Source organism: Empidonax traillii, unplaced genomic scaffold (genome assembly GCF_003031625.1).
Source record: "Empidonax traillii isolate 1590-97213 ecotype Southwest subspecies unplaced genomic scaffold, ASM303162v1 scaffold431:size823745, whole genome shotgun sequence".
Lineage (NCBI taxonomy): Eukaryota > Metazoa > Chordata > Aves > Passeriformes > Tyrannidae > Empidonax > Empidonax traillii.
Window position 1 is genome coordinate 550,892 of NW_020955624.1, and position 16,517 is coordinate 567,408.

Consider the following 16,517-nt stretch of genomic DNA (forward strand, 5'->3'; position numbering starts at 1 on the left):
GTAGAAAGCTAAGTGGTTATGCACTTTATTTCTGCATATAATCCAAATTTATACCATTATTGATATTATTTGCATATTAAATACCTGAACAAATCCTGTAAACTGACACTGAATGTTGCTAGGAGTTTTCATTAATGGTACCTTGAAAAAAACAGAACAGAAATCCACAGCAAGAAATGAATCCTCCTGCCAGTAGTCACATAAGAAGCTTTTACAAGCTGAAAGCTACAGAGATATTATTATTAATACACATGCTTTTAAAAGTAAGACTCCTATATTTTTATAATACAGATTATTTAAGTAATAAGTATTTTAAAGAAAGATATTATACTATACAGAATCTATACTATTGAAAAGTCAGTGTATATTGCTGACTAAAGCAGTAGCTTTGCATGGAGTATTGATGTATATATTGCTGTTTTTTCTTACAAACACAGCAGACGGATTTAGGAGAAGTCAGACGTGTAATTGACTTCCTCTCTGAAGAATACAAGTCAACCATATATTGCTATTACAGAAAACAATGAAAAAAATCTGGGGGAAAAAAAAAAAAAAAAGAACAACCAGAAGCAACATGTTCTGCCCTTGGGAAAGGTTTTCATCTTGGCTTTATTATGATTTACAATTTAAGCTCAGTTATTGGCAAGTTGGGCAGTGGAGAGGGAAGAACTGAATAAGCAACCAACCAGGCACCCTGAGGAGACTAACACTACCTCTTACTTTTTCATATTTCAGTCAAATAATTTTGGGAACTGAGATGTAAAGATAACAATGCAGATGCAAATGGACATTCAAAAAGTTGGGATTTCTGTTGTTCTTTGAATTAAACCTGTCTTTACACATTTAAAAAATTTCTATCTGCAGAATTGTTCCACATGTCAGGGGGAAAAATAGCCTTTTGCACAGATTGGACATAATGAATTTTTACTTGAATCAGAACATCAGGTTTACGTAATTATCATTTTTTACTGCTTAGAATAATTATATTATTATTATGGTATAAATCTAAGGGCCTTAGAAATTAGTTAATGGGTTTTTGTGAGGTTTCTTTATTACAGAAAGGGGCAATACAGGTGATGCAAACAGCTTTCTGTACTGACCAAACAGAAAGAAATACTCTCCCTGTCTAGTAAGCTAAGAGTTTCTGAACATAATTTGAAAAATATTTGGTTATTAGATTCTCAAGTGAGAAATGGCAAAATTAATGCATCTTCCTACAAGATCTCCTGGCTACACTTTAAGCATCCAAGCTAAGCAATGGCTAAAATTATTACCTGGAAATTGTCAATGTCTGAAAATATCAGTAGAAATTAAAACATATATAATAAACACCTCATGAGAGAGTAGGAGTGAATAACTTTGAAATACTAGACCAGTGGAATTCAAGTAATGAAAAGTATCTAGACTGGTGAATGAGTTGCTGCACAAAACCATTTGAAATATTTGTATGCAAAACATTCACAACTTAATTAGAAAATGTGGCCACCCCCTTACATACAAATGCAAATGATTATTACTTCTGGGAAATGAGCACTCTTGATTTTATCGTCATACTCAGGCTACCATCCTAGTTATACGTGTTTGATTTCTTACTGTCCCTTTGTAAATTCTATATTATGATCAGGATGGAGAGAACAGGGAGGGGGTTGGTGGTTTTGATTTTTTGTGGTTTTTTTTTGGTGTTGTTTTTTTGTTTGTTTGTTGGTTGGTTGGTTTTTGGTTTTGTTGTTGGGTTTTTGTTTGGGTTTATTTTTTGTTTTTTTGTGTGTGGTTTTTTTTTTCTGGGAAAAATTCAGGATACAGCTTGGAAAAAAAAACTGCACAAGCTAGAGATCTACTCCAGAGGTAGTCAAACATCTGTGATCTATAATATGATATTGTGACTGACAGAACTATGAACTTCTCTTTTTAACTGAAGTGCCCTTTCACTATTTTGAATTTCTATCTGATTGACAAAGGAATTTTCTGGGATTTGTCAAGAACATGCTGAAGTTACAACTCTTTCTTGTCTTCTCTTTTTTCCTCAACATTATCTATTTGTATAGCCATAGTTAAAGGTGAGAGATACTTTTAGGAGGCAAGTTTTCTATTTTTATAGCCTCCTCTCATTTACATCTGAAGCCACTCTGCTTAGTTTTACTTTCATATTCCATGTCTTTTACTCAGCTGAGACTGAAAATGTAAGCGAGGAAGGTAGTGGAGTAGTTTGTGTGAGAGAAAAATAGAATTTTTCAATCTGTATTGTTGTTCCAGAAAAGCTGTTCCAGAATGATTGCTTTACAATCCACTTTTCCACTTGGAGTAGAATGTTTTATTCCATTACAAATTAATTCTCTCTGAAAGCAAAGTTTTCTGATGAAACCAAAGTTGAAGACACATACATTGTGGGTTTAACTCTTAGAGCTGTGCTGAGGCATAGTATCTATTGTGATTTTTAAAAAAATATGGAACCTATTATTACTTCAATTTGGTGAATAATTACACTAATTTTTTATTTTCCTAGACCTTACTTTTGTTCATGGTTGGCTATTTTACTACACTGAACTGGGTCAACTTGGGGAGCCCCTGGTAGTCTAGTGGTTAAGGACGTGGCGCTGTCACTGCCGAGGCCCGGGTTCGATTCCCGGTCAGGGCCCCTCCCCGGGCAGATGGAGCTCGTTAGCCCTGTAAGGCAATCCATCTACGTCCTGAGGACCTCACTGCCACCGTCCAAGCTCGCTTGGCCCCGGCAGATGAACCTCAGGATTAAAGGGTGGGCTCAGTTCCGCGCACACTGTGTCTCACCTAAAAAATCCAATGCGCAGGCTGGAAGGTGGAAAGACCTTACCCGGATCTTCGTTCGAGAAGACTGGCCATTACTTACTGGGTCAACTTCCCTTAAAATGGAAGGAACTTTAATTTTAGGTCCGTTTAGGATTTTGGTTGTGGAAACAAATTTGAGTCTTAGAACATATGAGAAACTAATGCCTGCACATAAACCAACTTTATCAGTGCAAGTGCACATGAAGTTACCTCTTTCTATATGGAAGTTTAATGTCAGTTCCAAGCTTTTCTTAAAATTCTCTTAATACTGCTTTTCTAAATAACTTTCTTCCTCTTTTTATCATTTATAGCTAATACTTGTGCTGTTAAACTGCTTCTTTCCTTCTGATACTTATGTGGAACATTATATAGACTGACGTGACTCTCCTTTCTAAAATCCAGTATTTTTTTCCACTCAGCTTTTTAAGTGTTTTCTAAAAGTTCTTCCCAGCTTGCTTTTACTGCAAAAGTTAGGAATTAGTGAACTGAAGTTCTTCGAAATATGAGAGCAGACTTTCACAATTACTTTAAATTGGCCAGGCAACAGGCTTCTGAGGTGCCTTGACCTTAAAATAAAGCTTAAACAAGCAGTACATGATTAAATAGAATAAACCCATTTTTTATGGTATTGCTTTCTTCAAAATTCTAATAGCTTTTGGCTTCTAATAATAGAAAGTCTAATTGTAGAAATCACTGTAAACTCTAACTGCAGACAGTGGGAATTGGTCATGCAGGCTTCATGACATCTCATTAGCAGGTGTTACAACAGCTCTACCATTGCTTATTTTAAACTCTCTCAGACACTCTTCTGGACACAGTCCATAGGTATTCAGAAAGAAAAAGTTAATTCATGAGCCAGAGAAGTGAAAGAAATCACTGTTGTTACAGAGGATTTCTCCTTGTTTCTTGGAATAGTTATTTTGTTCTTTGCTGCCATTTACGATTCAAACGGTGTATTGAGAAAGAGGTAGGAGAGAATGGGAATTGAGGTGAATTTTCATAAATATACATTAGAGGCAGAAATTTTGCCGGTCACTTGAAGGTGTGTGACCTATTTTTATCCCCTGTTTGCAGTTCTGTGTCTTTTCCTGGTATTTTAAAACAATTCAGCTATAGTATGGTTTGGATCATCTGCCTTATTAGGAACGTGTGAGCTGAGAGAATGAGGCTCAGATATGTGTATAATCTCTAAAGACCATAACAGAAAATAAAAATAAGTGTTTTAATACAAATGTGCTGGTGTGCGTATGTTTGGTTTGGTTTGGTTTTTCTTTTTAACAGAAAAGGCTATTATAATGGTGGGGCTTTTGACAACAGGTAGTTGTAAAAACCCTCTCCTTGTCCTTGTCTTGTGCTTAATTTACTGCCAACTTCAGGTTCTATACACGATGCAAAGAATGGAACAGTCTCTGTGCTGTGACAGCCTTTTAACCTTAAAAATCCAGGTAATGTCTAAAGCAAGAGACTTAAATCAGTCACCAAGCAGGCTGCTCTCTGCAGTGGCTTGTATGTCTGATGCTATTAACTCAGTGAAGAGAAAGGAGATGCTCAGCTGCTCAGCATAATAAATTTGATGCAACATTTGATTTTTGGAAAATGCAAACAGTGCTGAGAGCAGGCAGTCGAGTCTGCAGGCCTTGGAGACTTCGCTCCCCCTTGCCCTCCCAAGGGAGGGCCACTAGTCCAAGGGAGTGTCACATGAGGCAGGGGGACCTTATAGCCCACGGAGGAACAGAGGCACGTACTGGGGATTTTTGCATTGGAGGGCCATCAACAATTCCTTTTTTGCAGGCAAAGTAAAAGACACCATGGGCTTGAAAGGAGATGTGAATCACTGGGGCATCTTGTTCTTTTTTTCACATTGCAGTGCTGCTGGCTAGACCCTCAAGAGCAGCATTTCCTGACACTGATATTTGGGACTGTGGGAGGGTGGTGTCAATTCAGGCTGCTTAGAGGACTTGTAGGTGAGTAGTCTGACACAGAAGACTATTTCAATCTCAATATGGCAAGCCTCAAGTCTTAAAAAAAAAATAAATGGGTTTAATATGGGTTTAATATGGGTTTAATCCTGATTTGTTTACGTAGGGTTTTTTTAAAATAAGAAATAACAGATTTGCTACTCTGGCTCTTTGTCCTACTCTGACAGGTAGTGCTTACTCTGTCATTTTCAAAGGGCAAAGGGACTTGCCCTCTGTCTATAATTTGTAAAGCAGTCCAGAAAAATAGTATTGCTGCTCCTCATTAACAGTTTTTTTCTAATTTGGGTGTTTTGTCTTTGATCACATGAGGCAGCAGAGATGCTTCACTGCCAATGGTCTGTCCATGAATTTCAAAGTAGAATTGTATGCAGGTTCCTTGCACTGAGTGAGGCAACCTGTTTTGAAGGGGATTCAGGGCAGAGGAAATAATCTGTACCTAAAATGCCTTTGTTACTGATGTCTGATCAGCTGACTAATGATCACAAAAATTGGCTGTATTCTGTCTCTTGTTTCACCACTGAAAACTGCAGTGGAGGAGAAATACTTTAAGAACCGCTTGCTTATTCCAGATGGACAGACATAGTTATTCCTGGATTCCTGCTTTTGATATACTTCACTTCTCATAGTGCTTTTTGTTCATGAAACAGTAGAAGTTGGTGGGCCTTTGTGTACGTATGTACCTGGTATAGCTCTGTATCTACTGACCTGGCCTTGTCTGCTCTTCTGTTTACACTTGACCAACCCAGTCTTTGCCTGCTCACCCAAAAGCACCTGTAGCAACAACAAGGAGCAATTACTTAGAAACTGCACACAGTGCTCTGTGATAATTTTGAACCTGAATCTGTTCTTCTGCCTGTTCACCAAAGTGGGATGGGGGAGGCACTTTAGGAGGGTCTTTCTGACAGGTGAACAGGGTGGGTTCATGGGCAGGTGTTGTTACTGTGACAGAGAAGTCAGATGGGATCCTTCCCATTTCATAATTGTCAGTTAGCAGTATCTCAGAAAGGTTGGGGCTGTCTGTGGAGGCTTAATGAATTGCAATCAGCAGGATATGTATGTGTGTGTGAGGAATGATCGAGAACTTTCCAATGACCACCAGAAGTGTCCTTTCTCCTGAAAAAAAAGGGCTTGTTACAGGCTTCTATCAAGTTGTGTTAACTGTCTAGGGCAAAGCACAAGAAATAAGTTTTTATAACTTACAGATCCTTAAGCATTCGAATTGTACCTGCTATTATTTAGATAAGGTTTAGGATTCTTAAGTAACCTCACAGTAGCCATACTTTTCTTTCCATATTTCTCCTCTGAATTCCAACTATATGTTTGACATGGAATACGTAATGTACGTTGCAGTTAGTATGGACTGCGAGTTCTCCAGTATGCACTACAGAACATGGAGCATAATCGATTCCTACCCTGAATTGGAGCTATTAATTACATAAAATAATAAAGCCATAATAACACCTTCAGTGTGTATATATTTTGCAGGGGGGGAAAAATGGAGAGATATAAAGATATGGTTATTACCTTGACATTTTGGTAATGAGATTTTATGCTGAGCTGGAGTTCAGGAAAAGCACAGCAAGGGAAACTAATAGAAAATGGGAAGGAAAAGAGCAAAGGTTGGAAGGTACAAGGGGGAGCTTTGAGATGTCACACAATTATGCTCATCTCCTCTGTTAAACTTTCCCTGCTTGCTTGTCTGTTTTTAATATTATCTCTGAGGTGGAGGGAGAGCATCACTGCAGTGATTAAAGGCATCTAGGATTTAGTAAACATCACCATAAATGTAGAAATCATTTGTGTCACTGTGGACTATCTGACAATATTATTGTTTATTAACAAACCTGTAGGAATTATTACATGTGAGTAGAGGATATAGGAGCAAACTGGTCCTCCTCCTTTTTAGCTGGTCAGTGTCACAGATGTCCAATATCTTACTTTCTTATCAGTTGTTGCTTCCTTTCCTCTTTTCTGTGTTTGCATATTTGATTTTGTTTAGGCTAGATGAGAGAGCAAGGGTCTTGGTAATTTGAGTGTGCTGACCATCCTCTAATGTTTTTTAATTGCTTTGGTACTGGAAGTTTAAATGATTTTGTGCACATATAGGCAAGTTCACATATTCTTGCATGTGCTTGTGGAACTAAGTATGTATATCAAACTATTTTATTTCTCATTTTGAAAGTAGTTTTATTTAAGATGCCCTGTGAAAGCTTATATGTGTTAAAGTTGTAATGGAGCTTTCATTTTGGATATGCATAATTTGACAGGACAGTGCAGCATTCTCATTGGAGGAAATAAGAGAGGGGCTTAACAACAAGATGGGCCTGTGATTATGAAACAGCAATTAGGCCAAGGCAAAAATCATTATACATAATTAATAGAGCTTTGTTTCAGACTATGGGCCAAAAGGCTTGTCCGTCTTTGCTGTCTTCTCTTCTCGATTTAAATTGTCAGAAAGGTTAAAATAAACTCCATATGCGTGGATATGTTCTTACATGCAGATTTACCAATTGCCATGACAATTCTGGGGAACTACAGAATAGGGCTCTGCATACAACACATTTAGGACTCTGTGTGTAACTCATTTGACTCATGGCCCTACACAGACTCCTGAGTAGAAGGATATATGGATGCATTTCTTTATGACTAGTGAACACTACACATTTTGAAGGGAATGCATCTGTGAGAAGAATAATAATAATGAAACATTTTATTAGGAGAACTGTTAATTTTCTGTTTATTGGAGTCACTAGTGTTGTGTGAAAGTAGCAACTGAGAAAGAAATCAATTAAAAACCTCCCTATTATCCAAAAAGTTAATGGTTTCATCACCAGAACGGTGCACAGTGGCTTAGTCTTGGTTACATTTATGTCCGTAACTCATTTTGTATTTGAAATGTAAAATTTTCTCAGTAAGTTATTCATAGCTGATTTTTAGACCTGGTTGTAAAATTTCATGCTTTGTCTAAATTAAAAGAAAAAACTGTCTTAATAATGGGAGTGAAATGAGGCTAGTCACTATGGTCGATGTGCTAATATGCTGAAAAAAAATTAATTTGTCGCTATGATAAATTGTTAATTTGAAAGCAAGACAGATTATAGCAGTTCTATAATTAACTGTAAGTGCTTCACCCCAAGGACTTTGTTTAGCACAGTAACTGATTGAATAGGATGGATGGAATAACTTCAAGTAAATCAGGTCTTAAACAGCTTGTGCAAAAACCTCTTTTGTCCTTGTGTCTTCCAAGCATTGCCATGGTACATCATTAATTATGTCCTCAGAAGAAGAAGGTGTAGTCTTGATTTATTTTGTAAGATTTAGACTGGTGTATTGATACTGTTCTGGGCTCTGATGTGCAACTTCCCACAATCCAGCAGCCAGAGAGTTTGCTTATTGAATTCAAACTGCACATCCAGCTGCAAATCTTATTGAGAAATGGTTCACAGGGAATATCATATTCAATCTGGGGTCTTAACTTCAGACTAATTGTGGTCAGTGTAAGAAAACTGTTCTACTTTTATCAGAGCACTTATAGGTGATCTGATTTAAATATAATAATAATTTTTCATTATTTATGGGGAGGTGGGGAGGGGTCATGTTGTACCATCATATCTCAGTGCATTGCACTGCAGAACTCTGATGTCTTCTACATGAAAGTGGATAAACTGAAAATCAGAAATTTCCCAGTTTATCCACTTTCCTGTAGAAGGAGACACCAAATGAGACATGGGGATGTTATTCCTAGGACTGCGTTTTATTTATTTTTTTTAAATAGGCTGGTAGAGTCTCACTTTTTTTGTCAGTCTTTGTTACATGCTTTACCTGCCTTAATTACAGGGACACTTTAAGAAATCAGTTCATTATAGTCCTCTCTATCCTTAGTCATTTGCATTGATACATATCTATGAAGAAAAGACAAAATAACACAAGGAAGGTGAGTTTCTCAGGATGGTAAAATATGACTGTTACAAAAGCAAGGGTAGACAAGAGCCCTTCAGACTGAAATTCTGGTTTTTTTTAGGATTCCTTGAAAAAGTCTTTTTAAATATCTCTACATTATTATTTTAGAGACAATGCCTCTTCATTCCCAGGAGCAAGTTGTGCTTCTGCCCTAATAAATCACTAATATCATCCCGTTATTCTGGAAATGAGGGGAGAGCACTGGCGAATAACATCAGTTGGCTGAAAACAGCTTCCACTGCATGAAGCAGGGTCAGCGGTCCCAAGGCTGTAGATACAGGTTTGTTTCTAAGGACTGAGGAAGCAAAAACAGTTTTAGGGGAAGTATTTTCTTGCACGTACTTTCTAAAATATAAAAAAAATAAAAGATTAAAAAAAAAAGATCTTACCTCATTTCAGCTACACATGTTAAACTCTAGGCGTCAAAGATCAATAGGTATAAATTGACAGAGGGCTGCTGACTTAGCTCTATTTTGGGGCGAACAGAACCTTGGATGGGAAAATATTAGCTTATTGGACCTATTTGACAGCACAGTACTGTGGCAAAGCACTGTAATAGTGATTAAGTGAACATTATACATCAGTTTTCCTGGTTATTTAAGGACAAAAGCTGAATCCATTTATATTGGCTTCATTATCTCACTAACCAATGTAGATCCTTCACTTGTAAGCTTTGGACTCTCATAAATAATACACATAGTATAAGCTCCTTTACTAGGTTTTTCTGTGCTGTCATGGAAACAAAATAATTTTCTTTTTTTTAGTGTTAATAAAAGCTTCTTAAAATCATCTTTATAAGGGATGTAATTTGGGACCAAATTTAATATGGTCATGTATCCTTTCTCTATTGTATTTATATCATCATTTTGAAGAAAGAGGAAGGCAGAGGGTTGAAAAAGAAGGTGCAGAATTAAAAGATTTGTGTTCCCTTCCTGAGACTGAAACATAATGCAAAATAAGACAAGTAGGTGTAAACTGCAAATAGTTCTTCCCTCTCTGAGGATTTTTGTTATCTGAGAGTCAGTACTCTACAAATCAATATCCACAGAATGTTCTTCATTTCCTATAATTTAGAAGGGTGTCTTTTTTGCTTCATTTTACAGGTCACATTTTTAAAGCAGATATTTATTTTTGATGTATTATTTCATATCTGTAGTCAGTGGCACTATAGCACTTGCTGTAGGTACTGAATAATGGTATTTCAGTAGCATTTATACAGAACAGCAATCTTGATTATTAGTGTGTATATTTATTCCAGAGGCAGCATGATGACTCTGTGGTCATTTTCATACTTGTCTTTCTTCAGGTTTCCTCCATGCTTATACAGCAGGCATAGTAAAAGTACAGCAAGTTAACGTGCTTGAGATTATAAAGGAAGCTTTTCAGATTAAAATAAAAAAAAAATACATTGCAATTGAATCAATGTTTGGCATTTTATTATCTGATTTACTGCTCTTGGAGGTGCATTCTAGCACCAATGCTTGCTTTAATATAAACAGGCGTCAGACAGTGTTTAGTTAGCATTAGTAAGGTCTGAATGATGTTTAAGTGCTTATCTGTACACATCAGCTCAGCTGCAACAGTGTTGAGAAACTGGATATTATCTTTGCTATTGTGAATATGGCTGAAAATGATGCTGCTTTGCCCATGTAGTTATAGGCAATATCTTGTTTCTAGCTTTTCAAAGCAGAAGACTGGTTACAGAAAATCCAGTCCTTTGTTTGGTTTTGGTTTACTTCACTAGGATTATTATTTATTTCTAGTAATCTGTACTTGAGCTGAGTCTCGAATCAGAAACTCATTGAGGATGAATTGTATTAAAAATTAATTAAAAATTTTCTCTTTTAGATTATATTCCATGTAACTGTTGTAGCACATTTCATAACTGTTCCTTTCAAAATTGCTTGCTCCTGGAAAGGATGGTAGAGCCATACATCCTTTTTACTCTTCCCACTTGTACGTGCCTTTATTGGTAAGGGGATAATGGGACTGAATCCGAAATGACCAGTGGGAAACTAGCACCTCTACTTAGAGCCTTTTTTTGTATCTCAGTGATGACTTGTGACAGTTGTAAGGAGTCTAAAGCCCAGGCTCTCTGCCTCAGTGCAAAAGAAAATACCCAGGTAATATGCAGGAGGTCTGGTGCATGTTCAGCATACCTACCTGTCTGCAAAGCACTGCCCTCTCTCCAGCACAACAGGTGGGAGCTTGCTGCACATGAAATATGAGCTCATTCAGAATGTGAGAGCATTGTGTGACACTTTCCTGTGTTTTCCACTTCTCCCTAGGACCAGAGGAAGAGCATTAAAAAAATGTTATCACAATATTTTTACTTGCAGATACCTCAGCTTACAGGTATGATTTACCTAGCATTATGTATTCAGTACCTCCACCTGCCTGAATACATAAGCACTTGTGAAAAACCAAGAAGCATATATCCACAGGCTGAACCAAGCCTCAGAGACCTCTAAAGGTTCATGTGATTTTTTTTTTCAGCTAGGTGATGCCAAATACATTTGTACTTTAAATCCTCTTTGAACGAGTGAAACACAAGTGTGGGTGGCTGCGGAGAGCCCTGGCATGTGTATGAGGGAATACTACAAAAGGAACGTAACTAATAGCCTGTTGCTTCCAAAGAGAGATTTTGTGCTTAGAACATCAAATGTTCCGAGATGGCAACACTTATTTTAATTTCATTAGGTGAAGGAGTATGAATTTTCTTTCTTTTTCATGTATCCCTTCTCACACTGAACCAAAGCAGTAGTTCTTGTCATGATACTTCTAATCGTAGCTAATCTCACACCGAATTTGATTTTGGGGTTGGGAGGTATGGCACTGCATATTAAATTCCAAGATTTTGTTGCATTTGTTGTCAAAGTAAAGGCAAAATTATAGTAGTTTCTTTAAAATGTCAAAGTATAATCATAAGAACAGTGATAAATTCTTGCTAGAGAAGGTACCTTGTTTGTTTCAGTTACCATTCAGTCACATGTCAGGATGCCATTGTTAGACATCATACAAGTGCAGAACTGTAGTAATAAAAATATCTTTTCTTGCTATAAATATAAAAAAATAACCTATTAGCTATAGAAACATACATCCAGGAAGATTCACATTTTGATAGAAATATGGCACTGTTCTGCTTTTATCTCCTTTTACCCAGAGGAGAGTGAAATAGTTGCACAATAAGCAATTTTGATGGCCTCTCTTCCATTTTAGAGACATGTTATCATGTGCAGAGGGTCATGGATCAAAGTTAGAATCTTTTTCAGTAGAATAAATTTTCTATGGTGTCTGTGAAGAAAATTTTCACTGTTGCAGGATCCTGGAAAATGCCTGGTTTGGGAAATAAATTTAGGGGCTGGATTATAACTCGTGTAAAGGACATTTCCACACGTACAGAGATACATCTATGGTCTCTCAGAAAAGCTGACAGTGTATATAAACATACATGGTAGATGAAACATATAAGAATAAATTTGTGCTGCATGCATGTATGTATACATGAACTGTGGGCTGTAGGATGAGGAAAATAAGTTCATTTCGTTTAGTTTTCAGATAGCTGTAGTTTGTAGCCTATGCTGCAAGCATCAGACATTGCAGTAATGAAGGTTTTTAATATGTTTCCAGCATGTCAGTGCAGAAAATGATCTGAACATGAATTTCTCATGATTCCTTAGAGCTTTTGTCTCTCTCAACGGAGCTTTAATCCATATCTGTCTATCATGAACATTAATACAAAATTATAGAAGTCCCTTCCTTTCCCTTCTCCAACTTTCTGGTAGATTGTCAATGAAATTTTACTTTAGATTTTTTATTTTTGTTATTTTTTTGAATAATTCTCTTGATTCCTCTGGAAAAAATGCTTAGTGTGCACATAAGAAGTACCCCTCTAAAAAGATGTGATATAAAGGCACTGCTTATCCAAGTGACAAGAAGCAGGATCAAATGCATCGCAACATCCTTGCTAGTAGAATGCATCCCTGTCTACAGCCAGAGAGATGACTTCTTACTCAGTAGGGGGCCAGCAACCAGGAAGGCTGAAAAAAACATAGGAGGGCAATACTCAGAAAAAGAAGTAAAATATCCAGCAAAGGCTCTTCTGGTACAGTACTCCTTTGTCTCTGGAATATTTTTTTTTTTTTTCGTCCTAATGGTACTTTAGTGGTGGAGATCAAATGTGGCCTTGACAGGTCAAAAAAGTATAGTGACTCCAGGCAGAGGTCTGGGGCTGACAAGGACAAAACTGCCCATTGCCAGAGTAGGAAGAGCCATATATGGACCACAGAGAGGGAGTACAGTGTGTCCCTAAAAGAAGCTGTAGCAGTGCATTCAGTTGCAGTTATTTAGCAGTGTCTAAGCAGTTATGTTTGATTGCATGGCAGTGAGCAGTGATGATGTTCCCTCATTGCTCACAGGTGTGAAGTTCCTGGCTGGGGAACATGGGAAGGGTTTTTCCCCATATTATCCCTGACTTCGTTTTGAAATTTCTCAGAAAGTCACCTGACATTTGACACAGCTCTAATGGGCTGTACCAGCCTGTCTCAGGTAAATTGGGATTTAATTGGACCTTAAATGGGCCATAATTATGTTCTCACATTCAGAATTTTGCTTAGGTCTTTATGAAAGTTATGTATTTCTTCTGCTTCCTGAATAATAGTTTAAAAATGATCTTCCTATATCATGATTTTTTCCCCCTTCTTCCATTTTTATTTATTTTCATTCTTCTAACCAGGTAAGCTTTGTACTCTGTATATGTGGAGGCCCAGAGGACTTCTGATGTACTTGCTTCCAGCTGAAAATACAGCCTTATAGCCAACTTGTTTTTCCTATCAATCAATCTGAAGAGAATAATACTCTATCTTGTTGATCATTCTTGTGTAAAGCTCATGTATCACTTCAAGGATTGTCTGGATATTGGTTCTGTCAGTTTGCTTCTATCACCGTCGAACAGCAAAGATCATGTGCCCGTAATATTAATAGTCAGAACAGAAGAGATCTATCACTGTTCTGGTTCAGGGTAGTCAAAAGGGTGATTGAAAGAATGGTTAGAAAATGCAGTGCTTAAGGGTAAAAAGATGTTTGACAGTACATGTGGGAAAAAGAAATGTATTTCTAGAAAAAATATGACATTCTGTAATGTGTCTTTCATAATTTACATCAAGGTACCTGTGTCAGTAATCTCTTATACATATGACTTATTTTCCTCACATGAGTAATTTCATCAACTGAGTAATTACACTGACATTAGAGGAACTGTAACCATAAGTATGAGTCAAGTTACTGATACTTCTTGAACTAAACTAAAAAAAAAAAAAGACAATTTAAAATTATGGTTTTGGCTTATTTTCCATTATTAAAAAAGAAAAAGTAATCTGGGTTTAGATAGAATGGTCTCAATACTTCTTTTTACAAAAGTTAAAAAGGTCTTCATTTTTCTACGTATTTCATTTTACTAAGGCTATCGTTGCTTTCACAAAATTAAAATGCAGAACTAATTGTATTTTTAACAAAGTGCATTCTATTTTTCCTTTTCTGGAATGCCCAAATCCTCCTAAAGTTCTTCCACTCTTTTCACTTTTCTCCATCAAAGCTTTCCAATTTATTTTTAAAAGATGATAACAAGGATCTAATTTAAGCCTCTTTGTTCAATAAGCCAAAAGAAATGGGCAACTGTTCTATAATGAAAATATGAAAAACAATTCTTAGCAACTTATTCCCTATAAATTATTAAAGAACCGTACAGAAGGTTCAAATTACACTATATATGTTAAATGCTGATAGTTTTCTGGTTTGGGGTGGTTTTGTTTTGTTTGTTTGTTTTCTAATGATTGCAACATCTGCCTTTCCTGTAATATTTTTGCATTTTGTTTTTAATAACTTGAACCAGAAGTGTTTTAGAATAACCATTCTTGACGGCTAGAAAGTTTTATCTTGTTCTGTGAATGAACACATGCTGGCCTGTTGTGCTATTCTTTCATTGATAATTAAAACTGAGGTGATGTTCCAGCTGCTGTATGGAACCGGTTTTTAAACAAAGATCAATGATGAAAAAAAGTACATATTTTCTTTCTTCATAGAGCTGGAATATAATTTAACCTATATCAGTTTCTGCTGGGTTGTTGGACTTCTGTTAGCTTAACCGTTAGCAGCTAGAGGAACATGGTAAGAAAGTACTTTGTATTCCCCTTGAACATTACTTTTTTAATAACCTTCAGTGACATATATGAAGAATTTCAGATCAAAGGTCTGCAGACAGATTTCTGTCTAGCAGTTTTTGGTGGAAAAGATTTATCTGAACTGTGTTGCATGGTTGATGTTAGGACAGACATCGCTTATCAAAAATATGATATAATAATATAAAAAATATTTATTGCTTAAGTTCACGTAGTTCAATGAGTGAACTGCTTTCCAAAGTAATAGCAGCATTTTCCAAAATGTAGAGATATTTTATTAGGAAAATTTAGAGACATTGTGGAAAAAAAGGCTACTGTTTCGAACAATGCCCTGACTAAGATTCAGTGCGTCCTTGTGCAGGTCTTCTGGGCGTGCAATACCTTAGGACCATTAGTAAGAGTGATCCATTATGTTCATCTGTTGCGTAGCACAGAAGCCAAAATGGCTGATGGGCTTTGCATTTGATATTGCATATTGATATTTTGATTTGGTGATCAGAATGTTTTCAATATATTTAAAATAGATTTTGTCTTGGTGCATGTGCTTTTGAGAGGATTTCTTTCATAGGGAGCTTCAAGCCTGCAGCTGGTTAGAACTTTAATAAACTGCTCTTGATTCTTGAACTCCTATTACCAGAAAAAATGCTTTCAGCCTGCATACTTGGAGAGGAGCTGAATACTAAGCTTATGTGCAAGTCAGAAATGGGGGCTATCTTGCTTGAATCTCTGCTGCTGGTGTTCTTGACAGATATATGAAATGACAGGAGAAGCACCACCATAAAGCTGAAGAGCAGAAAGAGCTGATGGCTCCTGTGATATTTTGTCACTTGAGCAGTGACCTTCGTTAATAACGCCTGTGATAAGAAAATGAAATACTTTCTGTTTCAGTAATGTCAATCTGATGGTTGGCAACAAACACTTTTAAGGAAGATAGTGAAGAAGAAAAAAGAGCAGCACTGCTATATTCTGCAGTGTATGATGTTTAACATTTTCCATGATATGCAGTCAGACTAAATCTTCAGTTTACTAACAGATGCAAAAGGACTCGTAACCATATTTCTGTATCACTAATAAAATAAACAACACGCTGCCAGCATAATCAGAGCTGGATTTTCAAGGCACTAAACTTATATTTAAAAACCTGAATGGAATGGGAAAGTTTTCAAAAGCACTCAGCGTCCTGAAGCCCCTGTTGATAAAAATCTGACTAACTTATGTATGCTGAGCAATTCAGAGGGTCTGCCCCTAACATGTTCCCTTGATATTCTTGGAAAAAGAGAGGAGAAAAGGTGAACTCAGCCTTGCGTTTTCAGTTTGGATATATAAATTCAATCTATGTGTTTAATAGGTCTTAAAATTCTTTCAAACCTTTAAAAACACCAGCACCCACAACTAGTATCAGAAAACAATTGAGAAAAAAAGGGGCCAAACTGACTATTTTAATTAGTATTTTTAGTTTTATTAATTTCTATTGGTGGTTCCTGGGGTGGACACGAAGCTTTTTTTATGGCAAATGGCTGCTATTAAGAAAACCAGTGTTTTGTCTTTGGCTTTTCTGTTTGCTTGCTTTTAAGTAGTAGCAGTCTGAAAATATTTGTTC

The 16,517-nt window shown here is 36.6% G+C and overlaps 1 protein-coding gene across 1 annotated transcript in view; it reads left to right on the plus strand.

Moving 5' to 3' along the window:
- The window catches only part of GRID2 (glutamate ionotropic receptor delta type subunit 2), a 558,809-nt gene that overhangs the window by 301,794 nt on the left and 240,498 nt on the right, over nt 1–16,517 (plus strand). The gene's annotated exons all lie outside the window — the stretch shown is intronic.